Source organism: Rhinolophus sinicus, linkage group LG03, assembly GCF_036562045.2.
Source record: "Rhinolophus sinicus isolate RSC01 linkage group LG03, ASM3656204v1, whole genome shotgun sequence".
NCBI lineage: Eukaryota > Metazoa > Chordata > Mammalia > Chiroptera > Rhinolophidae > Rhinolophus > Rhinolophus sinicus.
Window position 1 is genome coordinate 46,316,985 of NC_133753.1, and position 24,764 is coordinate 46,341,748.

At 37.4% G+C, this 24,764-nt stretch overlaps 1 protein-coding gene across 11 annotated transcripts in view; it reads left to right on the top strand.

The window, feature by feature from the left end:
- Positions 1-24,764, top strand: part of CSNK1G1 (casein kinase 1 gamma 1) — a 157,291-nt gene that overhangs the window by 35,392 nt on the left and 97,135 nt on the right. For 6 of the 11 annotated variants that reach the window (XM_074327581.1, XM_074327578.1, XM_074327584.1 and 3 more), the window contains exon 2: positions 7,585-7,633. The exons of 4 other annotated variants lie outside the window; for them this stretch is intronic. The gene's annotated coding sequence lies outside the window, so the exon portion shown is untranslated. Of the gene's footprint in view, positions 1-7,584; positions 7,660-24,764 lie in introns of all 11 variants that reach the window. One more of the 11 variants, XM_074327579.1, reaches the window with a different exon arrangement.

The following is a 24,764-nucleotide window of genomic DNA, read 5'->3' on the forward strand; positions in this document are numbered from 1 at the left end:
GCAGCTCAGCTCCAGGTCCAGTTGCCGTTTCTAGTTGCAGGGGGCACAGCCCACCATCCCTTGTGGGAGTCGAACCGGCAACCTTATGGTTAAGAGGACACACTCCAACCAACTGAGCTATCCGGGAGCTCAGCGGCAGCTCAGCTCAAGGTGCTGTGTTCAATCTTAGTTGCAGGGGGCAGAGCCCACCATCCCTTGCGGGACTCGAGGAATTGAACTGGCAACCTTGTGGTTGAGAGCCCACTGGCCCATGTGGGAATTGAACCGGCCGCCTTCAGAGTTAGGAGCACCGAGTGCCAACCGCCTGAGCCACCAGACCGGCCCTAGGATTAACTTTTTAATTGAAGATTATGAATAACATTTTTAACTTTTTAAAGCTTGTTTTATTTTGAACATTTACTATGCTTAAGGTACTATGGGGCATGATTAAGAAGAAATGGGTTTTTGCCCTTAAGAGGCGTACAGTATATTGGAAGAACTAGACTAGTATGTGGTGGTCTTTTGTTTCTTGATCATTTAAAAATATACCACTGATATCCCTGATACTGTAGGGAATGGAGTGGACTCTTTCTCTGATGAACTTTATAAATCTTTTATTCTCTATAAGAATTCTGAGCATATTCAGTTACATAGATAAGTGCAGGTTGTATTTATACTGATTCCAGTAGACTTCCTGGCCTTAAAACAAGTAAGAAAGAAGGGAGGCAAGAAAGGATGTGTGTAGAGTATGTGTTATGGGTTTTATGTATATTGTGGTTTTGTTGTTTTATAATCTTTTTGTTATTAGAATAAGGAGTGAAATGGAGTAATGGGATCTAGTTAATTGAGAGTGCTTGTTAAGTAAATTTTAGTTAATTGAAAACACTTGATTCAGTTAAAATATTTACTCACTTCTCTGTTCTGGGCGCACTGCTTGACAGCACAGGTACATAAGACAGCAGTCTCTGGCTCCATAGAGTTCCACAATCCAGTTAGTGGGCAGACAGGTGAAAAATAGCCACAAGCAGTTCCGTGATAGATGTATGCGTGAACTAAGGCTAGTATTATTCATTCATGTGTCATAAATTTATTGAGCTACTACTCTGTGTTAGGCCTAGTGTTGGCACTGGGACTATAGTGACAAACAAGACAGATTTGCTCCTGTACTGAGGGAGCTTACCAGCAGGTTTTAAGTAGGTTTTATTTTGTCCCTGTGATTAAGTATTTGAAATGAAGTAGCTAAAACAAGACATGCAACAGCAGGAGTAAGTTGACTGGAGGAACTCAACTCAGAATGGAGTTTGTATGATAATCTAATATTCCCTTGATCAACAGAAAAGGTCAGAATTCTATTTTTTCCCATCAATATTGGAGGCACTCTTTACTGATAGGATAGGGTGATTTTTAAAAAAGTAATAATTAGGTAAAAAGTTACTTGAAAGCTTACAAGTTTAAATCCTCAGTCACAAAGTGTTTATGGAGGAGTCATACTAGTTCTTTGGATTGTAGGTAGGGGTGAGGCAATCAGTGGAGAGAGCTCAATGCGATAATTATGTGGGAAAGTCATCAAGGCTGCCTGTTGTTCTGTAGCCTGTTATGCTGACTATTCCTGTATTTCCAAGCTGTAGTCCTCAAAGCTTTTATTTAAAAATTTAAAAACTAATTTAAGGAAAATGGGGATCCGGGACCCTTCTGACTGCCAGGGAGAGGTGTTTGTGGCTCTTCCATCCTGGCAGCGTCATGACCGTTTTATTGTTTAATTTTCTTGAGTAAGGAAGAAAAGCCATCTGCTCTGTAAAAGTTGTTATGTTTTTGTTTTTATTATTTCAGTAGAAAAATAAAATCCTTTTACCACATACTGAAAGATATTTTTCCTATATACCTTCTCACACAGGGTATGTTCTTAAATAGTAGGTAGAAGTGTTTGAAAGAAACATTTGTTTTCTTTATAGATTGTCTTAAAGCAATTCTTGTAAAACAAGACAATAATCTGAATCTTTGTATGAACTCTTCTGGAAGTGTCATTAGGGAAACCAAAGATGAAAATAATATTGTGATCTCTAGGCGTACCCTAACTTAGACAAAACCAGGTAATTCTAGGAGTTTTGGTGAAGATAGGTGTAATGTTGTCAATCTGTTAAAGCAGGTAAAAGATTTCAGTAGTTCAAGCTTTGTTACTGTCATTGCCTTAGTTTTTAATTTAAAGTGCCTCTTTCAGCTCCTTGAGTGAGATGCTCTTAGAAAATGGTACTCTTGTATTTTACTCCTGAGCTTATACATGCTAGGATTTCTTTATTCCCTTCTTCCCAAGTAATTTTAGCTCATATTTAAATTAAAGCTGAATGTGTGTGTACGTATGTGTGTGTAAAAATCTCTGAAAATAAAGATAAGTTTCTTAGTCCTATAAATTTTATACTAAAATTTAAAGGTTTGATAAATTAGTATAAATTGCGTTTATTAGAAGAACTGGTTTACAATCTATCTTAAAACACAGTAAAATTAACTGAAAACTGAGGTGCAGATGTTTTCGTTCATGTTGAATGAGGCGAGGTGTGACGTGACCTGATGGGACGTGACATGCTGTGGGTGAGAGCTTTGGGATCAGGCAGATCGGAATTTCACTTCTCTCTCTGTCATTTCTTAGCTATGGTAGTGGTAGGCTAATTACTTAACACCTCTAAATTTTATTCCTCCCATGGGTAAAGTAAGACTAATAATGCCTTTCCCAAAGGATAATTGTTAAATAACAAAACACATGTGAAGTAGGCATTCAGAAGATGCTCTTACTACCGTACAAATTCAGAGCTGTGAATTAAACCCTAAAGTTATGATAAGTAATAGAGCTTTTAAAACCTTTATTTAAAGTAGTTGTGAATCTAATACTCCCCCGATTTTAATTTTTCATAGAAATGGTTAGGTAATCCTTTATGATTCTAGGACTATAGAGTTTTTCTTAGTATGAGGTAACCCATTATAATATGAGAGTAATGTAGCACTAACAGCTGTCAGGCTATGTGAATTGTGTTCTAGGCTTGAACTCCCTGCTTCGACCTCCTTCAATTGATGGAGTTCAGTTATCTTTACAGAAAATAATGAAAGATGAAGCTTAAAGCTGGTTATATACACTTGTAGAATTCCAATGGAAGGCTGTTGTGCTGCTTTTGAGGTATAACGTAACTCTAGCCATATCCCAGTGAAGGTAAAACATCATTGAAGACCACTTGTATTCATGTTGTTCCATTCTCCTTAAAATACATAATATTGTTTTATTTTATTACCATTTAGCTGTAAAGAATGATTATAGGAAAAAGTGTCATAAAAATTCAAAAGATTTCTGTATTAAATTTTGGGGTTTTTTTTATTTTTTTTGTATTTTGTGTTAATAAAGTTGTTGGTTTTTTTTAATTAAAGTTTATTGGGGTGACAATTGTTAGTGAAGTTACAAAGATTTCAGGTGTACAATTCTGTATTACATCATCTATGTATCACATTGTGTGTTCACCACCCAGAGTCAATTCTCTTTCCATCACCATATATTGGTTAATCAAGTTCTTACGATTCAGGTACTTTTCTGTTACCCTACCTAACACATTACAGAAAATTGGACTGTATAATAATAAAATTTACCTTACATGTTAATTCAGTAGCATCCTCTTGACAAAACTTAAATGTATTCATACCTGAAAATGTACTCATATTTCTTAAAAGAATAAATTCTCTTGTGATAATCTGTGCATTTGTTGCATAGTCAGCGATGAATCTTAAGAACCATTGAAGAAATTGGATAGGGTTCATTTCTACTCTCAGGCTACAAGAGTATGCTGTCTTAGGGCAACTATATACTTTTCTTCCTATAGGTTTTGATAATCAGTGTAGGGTTTGTTAAAGCCACAGGAGTATGTCACAGGCTCTTGAGTCAGGCTGCCAAGTATCCTGGCTCCACTGCTTCCTAGTTTTGTAATCTTAGGCACCTTACTTGGTTTTCTCATCTGTGAAATGAGGGTGATAGTAAAAATATTACTGTCTCATAGGATTGTGCAAGGATTTAATGAATTATATTTAAAGCACTTAAAGAATACCTGGAACGTAAGGGCCCAATAAATAGATTTTACAGTTGTCACTATTCTGCAGTGTGACAGATGTGACCTATTTCTTGTGTTTCATTCTGTCCTATGAAGTGTATACAGAGGATAATAAAATCTGTTGGGAAAGAGTGGCTTTTTGTTAAGAATACTAGAAGGAACCTATTCTTTTTGCACTACCATGTAAGCCATAAAATGAGAGAGTATGCAGATAATGGCCCTTTTTGAAGGAAAGAGGGGAGTAAATATAACTTCAAACATTCTAACCAGATGGGTGAAGTTGCTTATGTGTTTGGCCAATGATTAACAATTTTCTGAGACTACACAAAAGTGAAATACAAATAGAGTAATACTTGTATTTAATACCAGAGCAGATTTTCAACAGCAGCCTTTCATGTTACCAGTAAATGCAGTGGAACAGTGAAGACCCATTCATGACAAAAGCAAGAGAAAGATAAAAGTATAATGCGTTTTATATCGCTATGATTAAAGTGGAGTCCTATCTTAAACTTTAGAGTAACTGAGTTAAAAAACTTGGTTTGCATGTGCCAAGTAAGAGTATAGTATGTGTCTGAGATGAAAAAGGCTTAGCTGTTCGCACGTTTGGAAGAAAGAACTAGATTTCTTTTTAGCTAGTTCATGCATAAAACTAAGAAACGAGAATCTCTGAACGTTCGTATTATAAGCCTTTATGCTCCATGAGTGGAAGAAAACATGTCACAGAATAAGGATTTTAGAAGGTGAAAGATACTTACTTCTTAAGGTAATTGAGAAAAAGGAATAAAAATGCAGTGAAATGTTATATGAGAGCCTAACAGGCACTTTTGTGAGATTTGATACTGCCTGGTGTAGCTTATCAATAAATTAGAGGGAAATACAAGAGAATTCAGGCTTTATGTACAGAATCATTACAGCCCTAAATCCGCCTCCTCCCTCCTCACCCTGTTGGCTGCCTTGTTTACTCAAGGAAGGTTTAATGATATGATCATTTCATAATGGGAAAACTATCAGTATTAGTGTTAAGCCTTTGACTAGATGCTTTTAAATGAAATTTGCATGACTGAGCCTTAACCTAGCCCACTTTCAGCAGCAGCTATATTCATCATCAGCCCGTGGATTTATGGTAATTTTATGTGATAGATTATAGCCTTTTTCCTTTAGAAACCCATCTGTTCATATAGATGCTTGCATTATCTAATGTGGAAAACATTATCTAATATTTTGAATGCTGCTCATTTCCGTAGAATAATACATTAAATTGTTCTCATTAGAATTTGAAATTGAGAAATGGGAATTCCCTTGAGTAAGAAACAGAAATGAATTACATTTGTCTAGTTAACAGTACTAACCATCGTGTTCTGAACTTCCCTGTGGAAAGCATTTAGTTGATCATTATTTCAGACTCACAGTTTTCATATTAAGACCTTTTTTTTTTTTCTTTTTTTTTTTCATATTGAGACCTTTTTCATTGCTAGAATAAACAAGATATGTACTTTTTATTTTAAGCAGTGTGCTTTTTCTTTGTTTTGTGAGTTTCCATCCTTGTTGTTGGCAAAAGATTATTTATGCAAAAGACTTTAAAGCTGTATTTTGCTTTAACAACTTTAGACCAGAGGTTGCAAACTGGTGTCTTGACACTGAAATTTTTTTAAATTAATTGCCAACGTATAAAAACTAGGAGATTTTATTGAAATTTCAGTGCTTAGCAACTCTTGAAAAATCAGAGCTGGCAACATTGGGCCTGTGTTTTTAAATGGCACAGCTCAGCAGGAGCTGCGAGGTAGCTGCGCTTTAAGATAGTACACCCACTATTCACCTCACCGCCATATACCTTTGCAGTAGTCCTCACTCATTGCATTCAATATCTGGTCCTTTTCAGAATTGCAACTTCTTCATCAAGGAATTTGTTTCCTGATGCATACCTGAAGAATTATAAAAAGCCCTGGTCTACTTAGGGTTTACTGTGTTGTTGTTTTTTTTGTTTGTTTTTAAGGAGGGTGCAGCTCACAGTGGCCCATGGGGCGATCGAATCAGCAACCTTGGTGTTATTCGCACCCGCTCTAACCAACTGAGTAACCGGCCATACCTTGTTTTGTTTTTTTAAGTCTCTTAGACAAACATTATTTTCCTTTTATGATTTTAATTTATTCAAGGGAAAAGCATTACATTTTATGTCTACAATATAAATACAAGGATATTAGCATGATAAATTAAGCTAACTTTGAAACAAATTTACTGCAATAATTTAAAATCTAAGTAAGTATTGCTTTCTTAAAATAATCACCTCAAGAGGCCAGGTATTCTACAAGTGCTTCTCAAAAAAATTTTGGGGGAAAAAAAAGAATGATGGTATTTCTTTTTAATATTCTCAGGGATGTCCAATTTTTATCCTTTGGGGGTAGATACACTTTCATAATACTTGATAGGTATATATAATTTGACAAGAAAATCGAATGTGACAAATTTTATGAAGTAGCAAGAAGTCAGCTCAAAGTCTAATGGGTATTTGGATAAAACCAGATTTTAACCAGGTTCACAGTAAATTTGAATATTTGTTCAAATTAAAATAGTTCTCCAGGAAAGAAGACATTATAAGTACAAGTTTATACCCTTTATTCCTCAATCTTAACTCCCCCCCTCACCAAAAGCATATAGTACTACTATTATGAATTAACAACACTAAAAAATAATACTAAAGCAAAAGTAATGAAGAAAACTTCAAGGTGATGAAAACAGATAACAGCACTAATTTAATCCCACAAATTTCCGGGAATGTCTTCCAGGAATAATATACTTTAGACCACAAAGAAGTAAGTTAGGTACATGGTTCAATTGTGTCTTGAGGCTACAACTGCAAAGTCATGAACTATATATGATTTATTTAGATTATATGTAAAAATATTTATATAAATATATTTTTTCCTTTCTCTCTGATAAAAACTTTTGCTACCACAATTGGCTTATTTCTCCATGAAGAAGTCTTCACCAGATTTACATGAATAAGATTTAGAGGTAAGGGCCAAAGGCAGGACAGACAGGCTCAGAAGATCCTTTTCTGAGCAGTATAGCAGTTGCTTAAGGACTTGGCCCCCTGTCCATCCCTGTTGTGAACTTAATGAAACAACTAGAGAAACTGGTTAAGTATTTACCAGGCAAACAAACTCAAGAAAAACCAATTGGACTAATTGTGGGCTAAAGAGAACACCCAGTTTGAGATCTCCAACTTCAAAAATTATTTTTAAAACAGAGCTATACTTTGAACAGATGAATTGTATGGCATGTGAATTATATCTCAATAAAGTTGTTTTTAAAAAACACACAAATGAGATCCCATGGAGAAATTTTGCCACTAAAAATGGGCGCATAAATATAGTGTTCAAGTGATGGAAAACATTAATCAGTGTGGGAAATAAGAAATTTTAAGTTACTCGAGGGAAGGAGAATTATTATTCTTGCTCCCTAGCAAAAACATTGTCAACATACTTAAAAAAATCACTGCACACTTTGTTTTTTATTGTTTCAGGAGGACAGTTTTGAGGCCAGTGCACTTTTGACTCAATGGGGCTGAATGGGTGAGTAAGTGAGTGCAGGTCCTTTGGTAAGTGTGGCACACGGGAAAGAGCTCAGGCTTTGGACTCCTGACTGGGTTTGACTGTGTGACCTAGCCAGTGCATATAACCTCTCTGAGCTTCAATTTCCTGGTCTATGGCAAGGAATAGTTTGTCTTTACCAAGGCAGGTAATTCCAAGTTAACTTCACTGAATAGATCACACAGCACCTGGGGCCAATTCTTTAAAAAAATATAAATGTCTTTTATAAACCTAAATCCCTTTAAGTATAAATGTCACTCCCCTGCTTTAAATGCTTAAAATGGCTTCTCATTGGAGTATCAGCTGACTTAATAAATCCTGAATGATGGACTCCTGCTACCTCTTCACCTTGCACACTAATCCCCAGCCTTGCTGGTCTTTCACCAAGAGCCTTTCTTTACAGGCTGTCCCTCTGTCTGGAAACTGTTTCTAGCTCTTGACAAGGTTGTTTCCTTCTCATCCTTGAGGGCTCTGTTTAAATGTGGCTTCTAATAAAGACCTTTATTAGAACTCTATCTAAAACTCTCCTTTTTGACTTCCCCATAATCTTTATTTCAGTAGGTCTTTGTTTTCTTTGTAGCAGAGCCCAAATTTGTAGTTCTTTTATTTATGATTATTTGTGATGCCCCATGTAGACCATAAGCTCTGAGCACAGGAACTACATATATGTTGAGTTCATTGTTATATACCAAGTGACTGTCCTACTTTTACATACATAGGGGGCACTTACTCAATGTTTGTTGATTGAATAAGAAATCCATTTTGTGCTTGTACTTTTCCTTTTTGTCACCTGGAAATTAGCAAACTCCTTCAGTGATTGGTATAATTCCTATGGTCCTTTTATATAGAAATAATATTTAAAAACATGTATATATCTTTTTTTTTTTAAGATGTCATTTTTTTATTTTAGCAACATTAAGAGAAAGTTCCAGAGATTTCCCAAAGGTACAGAGATTGCCCTGACACATGCAGTCTCCCTATAACATCCCCCACCAGAATGGTATATTTGTTAAAATTGATGAACCTACATAGACACATCATATCACCCAAAGCCTACAGTTGACATTAGGTTTCACTCTTAGTGTTGTACATTCAGTGGGTTTGGACAAATGTATAATGACATGTACCCAGCATTATATTAGGTTGGTGCAAAAGCAGTTGCAGTTTAAAAGGTTAAAAAAAAAAAAAAATTGTAAAAACCGCAATTACTTTTGCACCAAACTAATGGTATACAGAGTAGTTTCACTGCCCTTGAAATCCTCTGTGCTACGCCTCTTGATCCCTCTCCCCTCGGGGCAACCACTAATCTTTTTACTGCCTCCGTAGTTTTACCTTTTTAGAATGTCATATAGTTGGAATCATACAGTATGTAGCATTTTCAGATTGGCCTCTTTCACTTGGTAATATGCATTAAGGTTCCTCCATGTCTTTTCATCTTTGATAGCTCATTTCTTTTTAAGTGTTGAGTAATATTCCATTGTCTGGATGTATCACAGCTTATTTATCCGTTCACCTATTGAAGGACTTCAGAGCCTGTTAGCATATTAATAATAGTAATGTGCCACATAACGATGTTTGGGTCAACGGTGGACCACATATATGATTATGGCCCCATAAGATTAAAATGGAGCTGAATTTCCTGGACGAAATGGAAGGATATGTGGGTTAGGAGGATTTTTTTTTTCTCTGACAGGAGCATTATCTGTGGGGCTTGGCAATAGATTCCCTCTCACTCACAGCCCCTCAGTTTTGAGTGCACAGATTACATCCCAGTCAGTCAGCCACTGACCTGTTTCAGCCACAGAGGAGTCTGTCCCCCATCCCCACCCCAGTGCTACATATTCAGAAGGCGCTACACCCCTCCCAGATCTAGCTTGTGGTCTTCAGAGGACGGATGTTGCTGTAAATTCTCTGTCGAGGAGCTAAGATCTGTGCAAAGACGCGGGTCCACAGGAGCTACCTTAGCAAGTATTCAGGGCCACAGCCACTTTAGTAGGAGCTTTCTGTGGTGGTGTGGAGCCAGCCTGTCCCTGTCTTTGGAAATACCTGCAGGTCATAATGATGTAAAGCGTAGATAAGCTTTATTTCTTCCATCAACTCAAGGCTAGAGAGAGCCCTTTGTTCTAGATAAGATCAATGGAAGTAAAAACAAAATTCCAAAGTCCAAATTCTGAGTCCTTAATTCTACACCCTCTCCATGTTAAACACCCTCTTTTTTTCAATCGAATACTAGAAAGTTCCTTAATTTGACCACTGCTCCAACATGCAGTTACTGAAACCACATTGCCTTGACAATCGCTGTGTTCCTTTATGTCTCCATCCTGAGTTCTCATTCCTGCTGATCCTCAGCCGCCTTCTACGCGCTCCCGCGCTCCTGACAGGCACCATTACGGTCATCTGTGGCCTCACCCAGCCAGTTCTTGGTCATTCCAATCATCCAGCCCACATCCCTGTGTATGGAGCAGCATTGACAGCTTTGATGTTCTATTTCTGACCCTGTCAGAAGGAAGCAGTGGTGGGGGGGCTTATATAACGGTGTTATAAGGTCTCCAGTAGGGGACAGTCACGTCCTCGGCCTTCACGCTCACTCAGCGCTCACTCACTGACTCTCCCAGAGCAGCTTCCATTCATGCTGAGTGCCCTATACAGGGTGGACCATTTTTTATCTTTTGTGCTGTATTTTTACGATACCTTTTCTATGTTTAGATATGTTTAATACACAAATACCACTGTGTTACAAAGCCTACAGTATCCAGTACAGTAATACTGTACAGGCTTGTAGCCTAGGAGCAATAGGCTGTACCATATAGCCTAGGTGTGCAATAGGCTAGAACATCTATCTAGGTTTGTGTAAGTGCACTCTGTGATGCTCCCACAATGACGAAATGGACTAATGACGCATTTCTCAGAACATATCCCTGTTACTAAGCGACATATGACAGTAGTTGGTCTAAATTCCTGGTCTAATAATTCCATCATCCTTGGCCGTGTCTGGTTCTGATAATTGCTCTGTCTCTTCTAGTTGTGTTTTTTGCCTTTCAAATATGCCTTGCGATTTTTTCTTGATAGCTAGACATGATGTATCTGGTTAAAGACAGGTTAGCATTCTTTAATCCCATGTCAGGTGTCAGTCGTTTAGTGAGCCTGTTCCTCTGGACTGTAAGTTTCTCCGCTTTTTCTCCTCCCTTAGTTGGGACAGAAAGGCTGTAGTGATTTGGGTTGGGTATTTCCCTTTTACGGTGTGGAAGGCTAGAGGGGACTAAAGTTGAGTAGTTCCCATCTCCCAGGTCAGTGAGGCTCTGATAAATACCACCTCAGGTTGGGGCTGGTTAACTTGTTTCTCCAGCAGGCAGGCCTCCTTAAGAACCAAGTCCTCTGGCATATTTTAACATGGTTTGCCCGAAGTTTGCTCTACGTTCTTCCCTCTCTTATGGATCCAAGAGGAAAGTCGATTTTTCAGTCTTTTCAGCTTTTTACTTGTTAGAGTGGTGACTTCCAAGCTCCTTATATGCAGAATAGAAACCATAAATCCCCTGTATATCTTTCTCTTTAAAAAAAAAAAAACTTATTTAAGTATGTTTTTCCAAGACCCATCAGATCCAAGTCAAGTAGTTGTTTCAATCTAGTTGTGGAGGGCGCAGCTCACAGTGGCCCATGTGGGGGTCGAACTGGCAACTTTGTTGTTAAGAGCCCAGAGCTCTAACCAACTGAGCTGAAACCAACTGAGCCTGATGGCTGTTCGCTAACAGTTTTTTTAATCTTTTTTTTCTTTCTCCAGTAAAACATAACATAAATTTCAGGTATGTCCTTTTTCTTAAAGGAGAAGGTGAATCAAATGGAGGGAAGTAAGTTGGTGTCAAGGTTGAAAATAAAAATGCAGATTTGTAGCCTTGATCTTCTACCTCACCAACTGAGTGCCTATTTTAAATAAGCTGTTTCTGCATGGCCTAGAACAAACATAGGAGCTAAATACTGATAATGCCAGAGAAGCCCCCAGATGGGAATACTTAGAGTTTGATTTAAAATGAAGCCAGTGTCCTTTCTTTTCTTTTTTTAGTTTCAGGTGTACAAAACAATGTAATAGACATTTATCATTTATATCCCTCACACAGTGATAACCCCCATCTACTACCCCTCTGTCGTCGCACACAGCCATTACATTTCCACTGTCTCTATTCTAATGCTGTACTCCGCTTCTTGTAACTATATATATATTATATATATATAATATTGTAGTTGACATTATTGTTCAACTTCAGGTGTACAGTGCAGTGATCAGGCTACATCATCCCTGAGGTGGTCTCCCTAATGGGACAAGTGTCCATCGGATACCCTACAAAATCTTTACAACATTATTGATTACATTCCCCAAATTGATTTTCGTATCCCCGTGGTTACCGATTGTGCTTTCTAATCCCCTCACCTTCCCCCTTATATGCACTCCCCCTCCCATCTAGCAACCCTCAGTTTTTCCTCTATGTCTCTGAGACTGTTTCTGATTAGTTCATTGATTTATTCTTTTCTTTGGATTCCACATATAACTGAGATCATATGGTATCTGTCTTTCTCTGTCTGACTTATTTCACCGAGCATAATGTTTTCTAGGTCCATCCATATTGTTGCAAATGCTAAGATTTCATTCTTCTTTATGGCTGCATAATACTCCATTGTATAAATGTACCACAGTTTCTTAATCCAGTCATCTGTCGATGGGCATTTTGTTTGTTTCCATATCTTGGCTATTGTGTATAATGCTGCAGTAAACATCGGGGTGCATAAATTTTTTCGAATTAGAGTTTTGGATTTCTCTGGATAGATACCTAGGAGTGGAATTGCTGGGTCATAAGGTAGTTTCATTTTTTTGAGATACCTCCATAGTAAAGCCAGTGTCTTGGTCATTAGTTTTTAATCTTCTGATGCTCTCTGGCATCTAAGATGGGTACAAATTTGAGTACTTTTTTTTAAAAGATTTTTTTATTAAAATACAGCTAACATACAATTTATATTAGTTTCAGGTGTACATCATAGTTATTCAACAGTACCCACCTAGCACTATACAGTGTTATTACCACATTATTGATTTTATTCCCTATGCTAAAGAAGTGATCACCATGACAAGTCCAGCAACCGTCTGACATTGTACCATGCTATCACAAGGTTATTGATCTTCCCCCCTTTAGTCCCTTCTCCTTTTCACTCATCCCTAACCCCCCCTCCCATTTTAAAGAAGTCCCTCTAAGATGCCTTGTAATACTGGTTTGGTGGTGATGAATTCCTTTAGCTTTTTCTTGTCTAGGAAGCTCTTCATCTGTCCTTCAATTCTAAATGATAGCTTTGCTGGGTGGAGTAATCTTGGTTGTAGTTCCTAGCTTTTCATCACTTTGAGTGTTTCCTGCCAGTCCCTCTGGCCTGCAAAGTCTCTGTTGAGAAATCAGCTGACAATCTTATGGGGGCTCGCTCGTAAGAAACTAACTGCTTTTCTCTTGCTGCTTTTAAGATGCTCTCTTTGACTTTAACCTTTGGCATTTCAATTATAATGTGTGTTGTTGTGGGCCTCTTTTGGTTCATCTTGTTTGGGACTGTCTGCGCTTCCTGTGCTTGTATATCTATTTCCTTCACCAGGTTAGGGAAGTTTTCTGTCATTATTTTAAAAATAGGTTTTCAATTCCTTGCTCTCTCGTCTCCTTCTGGTACCCCTAAAATGTGAATGTTGATACGCTTGATGTTGTCCCAGATGCCCCTTAAACTCTTAATTCTTTTGTATTCTTTTTTTCTTTTTGTTCTTCTCGTTGGGTGTTTTCTGCTACTTTATCTTTTACATCGCTGGTTCTATCCTCTACTTCATCTAATCTACTGTTGATTCCCTGTAATATATTCTTCATTTTTGTTATTGTATTTTTTATTTCTGACCAGTTCTTTTTCATCTTTTCTATCTCCATTTTTATGTTTCCTATCTCTTTGTTAAAGTTCTCCCTGAGATCAGTGAGCATCCTTATAACCAGTGTTTGGAACTCTGCATCTGGTAGATAACTTGTCTCCATTTTGTGTAGTTCTTTTTCTGGAGCTTTGTTCTGTTCTTTTATTTGGGACATGTTTCTTTGTCTCCTTATTTTGGTTGTCTCCATGTTTTTGTTTCTATGTATTAGGTAGGGCTGCTGTGTCTTCCGGTCTTAGTAGACTGGCCTTATGTAGTAGGTGTGCTGTGGGGCTCAGTGGCGCAGTCTTTCTGGTCACCTGAACCACGTACTCCACGTGTGTCCCTTGTGTGTGTGTTGTGTGTGCCCTCCTCTTGTAGTTGAGCCTTGGTTGATAATTGCACATCAATGTGAGGGACTGACCCTTGGGCTCACTGGTTGTGAGGACTGGCCTTGACTAGAGTGGAAGAGTTGTTGTGCAGGGGCTGATCTACAGAGCAGGATCTGCCTCAGCAGGACTCTGGTGCCTGCGCAATCTGCCCCGTAGGTGTGTTGTTCTTGGAGGCAGCGGGGTGCTGCTCCAGTTTGTTTTGAAGCTGGCCACTGGGGGGCGCCAGCCCCAGGATCACCTTGGAGGGTATCCGCTGTATGTCAAGTACAGCCACAGCCCATGCCCCACCCAGAGCCAACCCAGCAGGAGCTACAAAGAAATCTGCAGATGGCTGCCGCCCGTGCTGTGCTTGGAAGCGCCTTGAGAGTCTGAGCCACAAACCAAGGTTGGCTGCCGCTAGTGCCAAGCTTAGGGCAAGTCAGCCATAGGTACAGGACACGCTGAAGCCAGATGCTGCTTATCTGGGTTCTGCAAACCTTTGAGAGACCCTAGGAAAGTCTGTAGCTTGAGCTAAGGCAGGCGGGTTGTACAAAAAAGCCACTGGAAGCTGCTTGGGTGTGCTCAAAAGTTGGGCGGGGTGGGGTCTTGAATCACCGGGGCGTGGCAAACAAATGTCTGAGACTCAGATTTGGCGCCTGCTTAAGTCCTACACCAGGAAGGGGGAGGGCTCAAAAAGAAACAATGGCCTCCACCAGCTCCTCCGTCCAGGAGAAAGCCGCCTTCCAGCCCCTGTCCCAGGCCAAATAACTCAATTCCCCACCATTTGTCCCTGCCATCTTTCCAGCTGCTGCCCCAGCCCTGGAGCTCAGAGCGAGTGATTGTTCTGTTGGTGGGTAAGTCCACGCTCAGTCCCTTAAGAGGAGCGCCTGTGAGTGCAGCCGCACTCAGTCTCCCTCGGTCACAATCTCCGCTGGTTTTCACAACCAGAAATTATGGGGACTTCCCTCCTGGCACTGGAACCCTGGGCTGGGGTGGGGCTGGGACCTCTTGCTACTCAGGGGAGTTGCGGGGGACCTCCGCAGCCGAAACAACCTTCCCGATCTTTAATGGTCACACACCGGTGTGGAACCAGCTCGTTCTGCGTCTCTGACCCTCCTACCAGTCTTGAGGTGGCTTTACTTGTGTGTCCTTAGTTGTAGGGCTTCGATTCATAAGATTTTAGGCGATTCTTAGTGATAGTTGTTTTGTAGTTTAGTTGTAATTTTGATGTTGTCGTGAGAGAAGGTAAGCACAGCGTTTATCTACTGCGCCATCTTGGTATGATCTGATGAAGAATTCTGGGTCATACCTTTCCAATGACCAGTGCCTATTAATAACTACAATAATCATTGCATATAATTAAGGCAGGATATAATTGTCATGGTACTGGAATTACTGATTTTCTTCACTTTAGAATGATGGCAGGAATTATGATCTGTTGGATTTGAATTTTTCAACTTTGTTAAATCTGTTCTTTGCTTGAAAAGTGAAATTGAGAATTCATTCAGTCATTTATGTATTCCTTTTTTCATTAAATATTTGAGAACCTACTATGCCATGTCCTATGAATAAAATGGTGAATGAGACAGTTCTTACCTTCACAGAACTAATACACAAGTGAACGAATAATTACAGTACAGTGTGATTAGTGCTTTGGTGGAGTGTTAAGAGTATATAAGAGGGTCACATAATACAGAATTGAGGAGTCGGGAAGTTTTCCAGCAAAAGAGACATTTAAGGTAAAAGTAAAGGAGCGTAAGGTAACCTAAGGAGCAGAGATAAAAGGAGAGCCTGGCTGAGGACCATTTGGAGGAAATGAAGTAAATTTGGTGCTCATTAACATAATGTGAGGGGAGGATTTAACCGAAATGAAGCTGGAGAGGTAAACAAGTGCTGGATCAGGAAGGACTTTAAGCCACTTTAAAGGATTTTAACTTTTTTCCAAGGGCGTTGGGAAGCCATTACAGGCCTTTGAGTTGGAAGATGACATGCTCAGACTTGCAGTTTAGAAAGTTCCCTTCGGCTTCAGTTGTGCACAGATTGGTATGGAGACGTAAGGGAGTCGAGAGGACAAACTTATAAACAAAGATATTGGTTAGGAGATTTTGTTCCATCCTGAGGAAGAATGGTTTCTTTTCCAGGGTAGTACTTTTGAGAAACCCATGTATTGCCTATAGATAAATCTAGTGTGGTCAGTGTTTCCTGCAACAGTGGATCAGATTGCTGTTTCCTTAGATTTAGTGCATTCTGAAGCTATATTTTATAAAGATACATATCATTAAAGAGTAAAATTACATTCCATGTTGTGGGATTCACATACAATGAGAGCCCATATGAGGGAATAAGATTCGTTTCTCTGATTTATTGAGCCCTGAGCCATTTCTTTATTGAATGTAATGGTAGGGGGGATTGGGCTTTATTATTTTATCTTATTTTTCCTAAGGGCATAAAGTTTGTGTATATTATATGACTTCCTTATATATTTTAGCACACTTTTCATGAATTTCGATACTTATGGATTGTTCAAAATGAGACTTAAAAATCAAAGGAATTACCATTAAATTTTATTTAAAGTTTTAAATAGTATAATTATCCTCCAGTAATGCGGTGCCAATCCATACTTCTTCCAGTTGTGGATGTGACTTCTACTGTGTTTCCCCGAAAATAAGACCTTACCGGAAAATAAGCCCTAGCACGATTTTTCAGGATGATGTCCCCTGAACATAAGCCCTAATGCGTCTTTTGGAGCAAAACTTAATCTAAGACCTGGTCTTATTTTTTGGGAAACACGGTATTTCTTATGTGAAGTAGTAGATCATCTGCTAAGGATAAGGTAGCAGACTAAGGATAAGGTAGCAGGACTGCTTAGCATAGTTCAAGGTTCCCGTGAATTAGGAAGCCACATTTTTATATGCTATTAGTTGTGACATTTTTCTCTACCTGTGCTCAGCAGAGCCCAGGTTTGAGTATAGAGAAGGCCAATAATTAGATTCACATAGGATAGGAACTTTGGCATGATTGAAATGATAGATTATGGAACTAAGTAGGCTGGAGGAGAAAGGAAAGAATTGAGGGCTCTCAAAGGTTGATGGAATCACAGAAAAAGTATGTAAAAATGGGAGGAAAGAGTGAGAGAGCTGGAAGGCAAATAAAGTTAAAGTATCCCTGTGTTTAATCTCTTCACTTATTTTTACTTGAAGAATGGGCAGCTTTTCTAAAAATGTAAAGCTGGTGGAACAAACTAATTTATGGAAATAAGATTATCTCTTTTCACTGAAAAATAAAGCAGAAGATGTAAATGCAAAGAACACTCACTTCATTTTAACTTACTTTTTTAGTTGTAGGATCCTGTGATTCCCACAGATCTACAATAAAGAAACAACATTAAAAAAAACAAAACCCCAAGTATTATAGATTAAGTACATACTGTTTTCTGTGTCTTTTTGGGAAGTATAGTACGAAGAACATATTTTCCCCAAACTATTTTAGAGTAAATTGCTGATAAGATTTTTCATAAGTCCCGGTGTTTTAGTATATATTTCCTATGTTATCAAAGTGTATCTGATCTTCAGATTCCAATTAAATTTGGCCAGTTGTCCCAATACTGTCCTTTATAGTAAAAGGATCCACTTCAGAGTGATTTAGTATTTTAGGAAGTATTTAAGTACCTCTTCCTAAAATACTTAGACAGAAATACTTCAAGACTAAGTAAGTGTCCATTCCTAATCAGACTTTCAATTTATTCAATTATATCTGTGTAAATTCCTACTTTACCATTTTATTCAGAGGATTATAATCTTTTACTGTAGTTTATTTTGATACTCAAATTTAGCCAGTAGGAACCCCTACAAGTTAGCTCCTTTGTCCTTTTGACATGTACCCATCATTCATTGATCACTTCTTTACTTTCATGTTTTAGGCTCATTTTATACTCCACTGCCTCGGCTCTAGAATCAGCCATTTCTGAACCCTGATTCTTTTTACTTGAGAATGGTTTTTAAAATAAAGATCTGGGTGCCAGATGTGTTCAGTGCTATTGGGTATTGTTCCTCTCAGGCCCTGTGGATAGAAAGAGTAATTATTTTATTTCTATATTTATCTGTCATATATATATGTATGTGTGTATATATGTGTGTGTAGAAAAACATACACATCTGTGTATGTATGTACGTAGTATATGTATATATAAGACCATGAGCTTACACTGATAATTCCAATGCCAATCTAACACCACATACGTAGTTCATGCTATTTTTTTCCCTTTTCATTCTTATAGTGGAACCTGACCATCACTGTCCTCAGTATATTAACTTATTTGACCAATCTGCCTGTACATACCTGATCTCCTATTGCCACCTCCATCCACTCCACACTCCGGTTCTGGTCATACTACCTCTTCCACCTGGATGTCATCTTTACCCTGCCTGTGCTCCAGCACACCATGCTGTCTTGCACTTTCCATGTGACCTCTATGCTGGGCTCCTCACCCTTTTCAGGGTCTGACACTCTACCCTGGGCCCCCCATTCCTTCCCCACTCAATAGACCTATGTGTTTTTTTAAACTATTATTCTTTAAAAAAATTTTTTTTAATTTTTCAAATATAGCTGACATTCAATATTATATTAGTGTACCGCATAGTGGTTAGACATTTATATAATTTACAAAGTGATCTCCCTTGAAAAGTCTGTTACCCACTTGTCACCATATATAGTTATTACAATATTATTGACTATATTTCCTATGCTGTACCTTACCTCCTCGTGACTATTTTGTAACTGCCAATTTGCACTTCTTAATCCGCTCACCTTTTTTAAACCCATACTACCAATGCACCTTCCAACCTTCCACCGGGCAACCATCGGTTTGTTCTCTGTATCCATGAGTTTCTTTGTTTTTTCATTCATTTTGTTTTTTAGATTCCACATGTAAGTAAAATCATATGGTATTTGTCTTTCTCCGTCTGACTTATTTCACTTAGCATTATGCCCTATAGGTCCATCCATGTTGTTGCAAATGGCAAGATACTGTTTTATGCCTGAATAATATTCCATTGTGTATATGTACTACATCTTTGGTCATCTGTTGATGGACACAGGTTGTTTCCATATCTTGGCTATTGTAAATCGTGTTTTCAAATTAATATTTTGGATTTCTTCAGATAAATATCCAGAAGTGGAATTGCTGGGTCATATGGTAGTTCTAGTTTTAATTTTTTGAGGAACCTTTGTATGGTTTTCCGTAGTGGCTGCACCAATTTACAATCCCACCAACAGTGCATGAGATAAGCGTTCCCTTTTCTGTACATTCTTGCCAACACTTATGTGTTGTCTTTTTGATGACAGCCATTTTAACTGGTGTGACGTGATATTTCAGTGAGGTTTTGACTTGCATTTTCCTAATGATTAGTGATGTTGAGCACCTTTTCATATACCTGTTGGTCATTTGTATGTCTTCTTTGAAAAAATGTCTGTTCAGTTCCTCTGCCCATTTTTATTTGAATTGTTTGGTTTTTCCTATTGAGTTATGTGAGTTTTTTTTGTTTTAAAATATATCTTAGATATTAACCTCTTATCAGATACATGATTTGCAAATATTTTCTCTCATTCTGTAGGTTGCCTTTTCATTTTATTGATGATGTTAACAATACTGTATTGTATATTTGAAAGTTGCTAAGAGAGTTGATCTTAAAAGTTCTCATTACAGTAAAAATCATAACTATGTATGGTGAAGGATCTTAATTCTGGCAGTCATTTTGTAATATATACCTATATTCAATCATTATGTTGTACACCTTAAACTAATACTGTTATATGTCATTTATATATCAAAAAACTGGAGAAAAAATGGTCACATGGGAATAGACTGAGCAATGAGGGGTGGGATGGTAAAAATTGGAGACATTAATAATTGAAATTTGTGGAAAAGAGAAACAGTAATAGTACTAGAATCTGTTCTTCCCTTTAATAATAGCACTCCCGCAATGTATTTTGGCTAAAATAAATCAATTTTGATTATTTGTTAGGTTAAAGTGAGGTTTTTATTGTATCCTCTTTTTAAAAGCTAAAATGAGTTATGAGTCTTCTATTTGTACTTAAATTGTCCTATAGTTTTTATTGTCCTATGATTTTTGATGATTTTTTAGCATACACATGCATATGCACACATGATGTCATTTTTACTGAATGTTTACGGAATACTTTCTTTGAGTGTGATACTGCTCATGACATTTATCCTATGTTCTAAACATCAGGTTAGGCTTTGACCTCATTCTTTGAGTTGCTTAAAGTGGGAGTTTCAGATACTGTTGCAGACACTTTGGTGGCAACTCAACATAAGGGGACTTTTGCTGGGGGCTCTGGAAAGAATTTTCACCCTTACCAAAAAACAGACACTGTTTTGCTATTGCCCTTTCATTTCTGTTTTGGACACTAGTGTGGGAAGCTCTCTCTGAAACTGAAACTTGTGACCAAGAGGTTGTAAGCATTAGGACCAAAGCTAACATGTGGTAGATGAAGGAAAAGTAGAAGAGAGAGTCTGGTCACTTTGGAAATTCTTTAAAGTTAAACATACACTTACCCTGTTTCCCCGAAAATAAGACCTAGCCAGACAATCAGCTCTAATGCATCTTTTGGAGCAAAAATTAGCGTAAGACCCGGTCTTATATAATATAATATTGGAGGCACTCAAATGATAATATATATATTATATTATATAAGACCGGGTCTTATTTTACTGTAATTTTTACTCCAAAAGATGCATTAGAGCTGATTATCCAGCTAGGTATTTTCGGGAAAACACGGTACCATATGATCCAGCATTCCTACACCAATAAACAATTTCATCATAAGTTATATCAGAAGAGAGAGATTTAGAAGCCTGACAACCTTTTGTGTTGACTATCAACAAAGGGCGAGTGTGTTTTGACTAAAATTTAAATATTTATGTGCCTCATTTTTAACACTGCCAATATATGAGAATCTAAAATATCAAACTGTAAATCAGTGATTTATTTCAGTTAACAGATTTGCAGCTGTAATTTTTTAAGCATTTTCTTTGATGGTTTTATAATATGACTTAATTTTTTTATACTTCATGCAACTTCTCAAAATACAATGGCATGAAGCAGTAAATATACTTTAGTCAGTTCATTCATGGTAGAAGACCATGCCTATCTCTCCCACGAAACATCCATTGCTGCCTTGCAGAGAGTGACTTGGGGCCAGATGAATTCTTGGCTTTGACCTATATCTTTTATGTGTTGGCTCAGGGTGGTAGTTACTAGAAACATGAATTTCTCCCATTTCATTGTGATAGAATGCTGTATCTTCAAAAGCAGTCTGTGAAGGAAACCTCCTCACGAGCACTGCTGAAGATAGCCATATTCCCCAACTCGAATACAAACACAGCAGACTGGGCATCAGTTCCCACCCACGATTCCCTGAATTGGATTTGTTGATTTTATGATAGGTAGTAATTCTTTGATCTGCTAGAGAGCTCTTATAATTTCCCAGTCCTGAAAGCCATGGGTAAAAATCTGTTTTTATTCAGCACCTAAGTGGGGCTTGATTGATAGAGTGATGCCTTCTGGAAAGAGTAAAAACAGTTTCTGAAATAAATTACAATTTTTTATTATAAAGACTGTGGGGTCTCATACTTTTAAAAATATTTTATCTTTTCTCTAATTCAGGCATGCCTAAATTGACATTAACTACTAGAATTAGACTTCTTAAAGACTTTGCTGCTATCACTCTAAAAATTCAAATATGTATTCATCATAACATTAGACATGTTTAATAAATAAGTTACAAGTGATTGCCAATTCACCTGAAAAATAAACATCTACGTGTATTTATTGCATTTATATAATATCTTTCCTTCCCCCCTTTTTTACTATTAAAAAAAGAGAAAAAAGTATATAGTCTGTCTTCTACTGCTATCCTTGAAAGCAATTTTTTAAAAAGAAGGTTAAAGTATAACTTACCCTGGGTATTCTATTTGATCTGGTTGTTGAGCTAACTTCTTCATATGTTATCTGCTAGTAACTGTAAATAAACCATTTAATATCCTTGTGAAATGGAAATCCTAACTAGGTCTTAGTACTATTGAATTTAAGTGAAATAATACTAGCTTCTCGCTAGAGGAATTCTAGGAGTTCTTAGGGTAAATTAGGGTTCTCTTTTATTATTTGGTGTAAAATATTTGGTTGTGTCACTGGGAATCTGTTTTCTGTTAAGCGAGATTATCATAGTTATTATTTGGTATGTATTAAGTACCAATTATGTGCAAGAAATTTAAGGAGATGTGACGAAATCTCTAACTTCAAAGGCTTATAATCAAATTGAATATTATAGTACATATCAGTATAACCTGGTACGTGGGAGGTGACAAATGAGTGGTATAGATAGTGGTGCTCATCACGTGTTGATGATAAATTGGTTATTAAAGGTTTCACACAAGATGTAGGATATGAGTCAGGCCTGTATAAGACAGAAGAGTTAAGAGGCCATTCTAGGTATACGGGCTAAGAATGGATGTTTCTTGTGTTTGTGAAGTAGCTTTTTAAAACACGAATTTAAATGAGGAGTTGATATTGGAGGCACTCAAATGACAAGCTAAAGAGTTTGTAATTGGGAAGTAGAAAATAGTTTTGAGCAGTGGGTGATAAAGAAATAGAATTTTAAAAATTTCTAGTGTTTAGTTAGTTTCTTAAATGAGAACTGCCACATAAAGTGGTATTGAATATTATTCATCTTCCATAATTATGAATTAGACTACTAATGTCCCATGCATAGATTAGAAAATTGTTGTCTTAAAATGTGTGTTTTTGCTATGTTTCTAGTTATTTCTGGTCTACAATCAGGTGTTAAAATCATCCTTTTCCCAGCTGAAGGCAATTTTTGGCTTTTGGCTTTCTGCAGTTTTCTAGCCTTGCAAGTACTGTGCGTTTTTTTGTTTTAATTTATTGGGGAATATTGGGGAACAGTGTGTTTCTCCAGGGCCCATCAGCTCCAAGTAGTTGTCCTTCAATCTAGTTGCAGGGGGCGCAGCCCACATCCATGCAGGAATTGAACCGGCCACCCTGTTGTTCAGAGCTCGCGCTCTAACCAACTGAGCCATCCGGCCGCCCCTGTATGTTTTTTTTTCAATGCATACATCCAAGTATACATGGATAATGATTACTCCACTTAATGTTATGTGAGTCTAAGTGTAATGGAGAAAGTTAGTGACATGTATTATAAAAATAACCATCATCTCTTAGAAAAACGGAATGAACACAAATAAAAAATGTGGAGAGTAATAGACAAAGTTTCCAAATCTTATAAATGACACTATTATATGAATGATTATTTATGAGAATTTGGGAGTTAGTTGAATGCTCAATATTGTTGGGATAAGTTAAGACACATACTTTTCCTGTCCTCAAAAAAGTATAAGGGAAGAAAGTATAGCCTGACAGTTTCTCACACATAGACATACTCCCACCAGTTAAGATGAGATCGTCTAAATAAAACATCTTAAATTGTATTTCCCTTTTCTTACTAATATTGTTTGAGGAAGTTTTGGTAAACAACAGCTAATCACAGACTATTTGATGCAATTGGAGATACGAGAAAGAATGAGGAGAACTATAAATTCAGAGTGTTGCCCTTGTAGGAAATCTAGTAATTGCTGACCTTTTCTCATTGCCCTGATTTTTTTCTTAAAAGAATATACATTATGAATGTACATACATTGTTTTCTGAATTCAGAGAAACATTTTGTTGATGATTAGTTTTATGGAAGCCAATCGTCATTATACAGTTTTAATAATGCAAAGGAAACAGACAGAAAAGATGAAAATAAAGTTTATTTTAACTACCATAAGGAGATAAACAGATTATATTCTTGGATCATGTGCCCATTTGTACAGTCCGCTCACAGGTTTGTGTCTGTCCCTGTACTAGGGAATTGAAAGTGTCCATAAGAAGTTGACAGTCTAGACTGTACTTGCTTTATTGTATACATGCAGTAAGAACCAAGCCGCTGTTCTAATTCTTTTCCTTAAAATTTTAAGGAAAATATTTAATAAAAGGGACACATAAGTATGTGTTTAGTATGTGATTGGTGACAGTTTTTATTAATTGATACCTGGCTTATTAAAAATAGTGTCAAAATGATCTCATTGTAAATTTTTGTCTTAGTCATGAATTGGGGCACCGGAGAATTCCTGTAGGGAATGAGTTTAGTATAAGATTCCTTGTTTTGCAGCCTTATTTTCACTTTGGGATTATGCACAGGATCTGCGTCAGGCACTCTGTCTTTGTACACTTAGTCCACAATGAAAACTAGATCAAAAGTTGAGCTTTCCAAAGCTTTCGTCTAGGACTGCTTAGTACCGCTAGAGTTTCGGAAAGTCCTTCGTAGAACTAGTCTGTGTCAATCTAACTTTTCTTGGATTGTGTCATTGCTGTCAGTGCTTGATAGATGATGGGGATGGAGGAGAGGGTTGAGTGTTAGCCTCATTTCTGCTAGGTTCTGTCCAAATTGAAAGGAGGAGCTTTTCATTGTCCTCAGTTTATTTAACTAGGCTTAACCCCGTTGTATCTTTCTCTTAGCCACTAACAAAAAAGCCAACAAATAGCTTTCTTTTGGGACATATGTACAGTACTAGAGGAGAGCATTTCATATTAAAGGTTTGTGTGTTCTTTAGTAACCATGGTCTGCAGCCTACTGAGCTTATGTTACCAGATGAGTAACTAGTCCAGATGGCTAAACTGTTGGAGGATATAAAGCCAAAACCCATTTCAGGAAGTGATCCACTTTGCTCATTTTTGGATAAGGTCCATT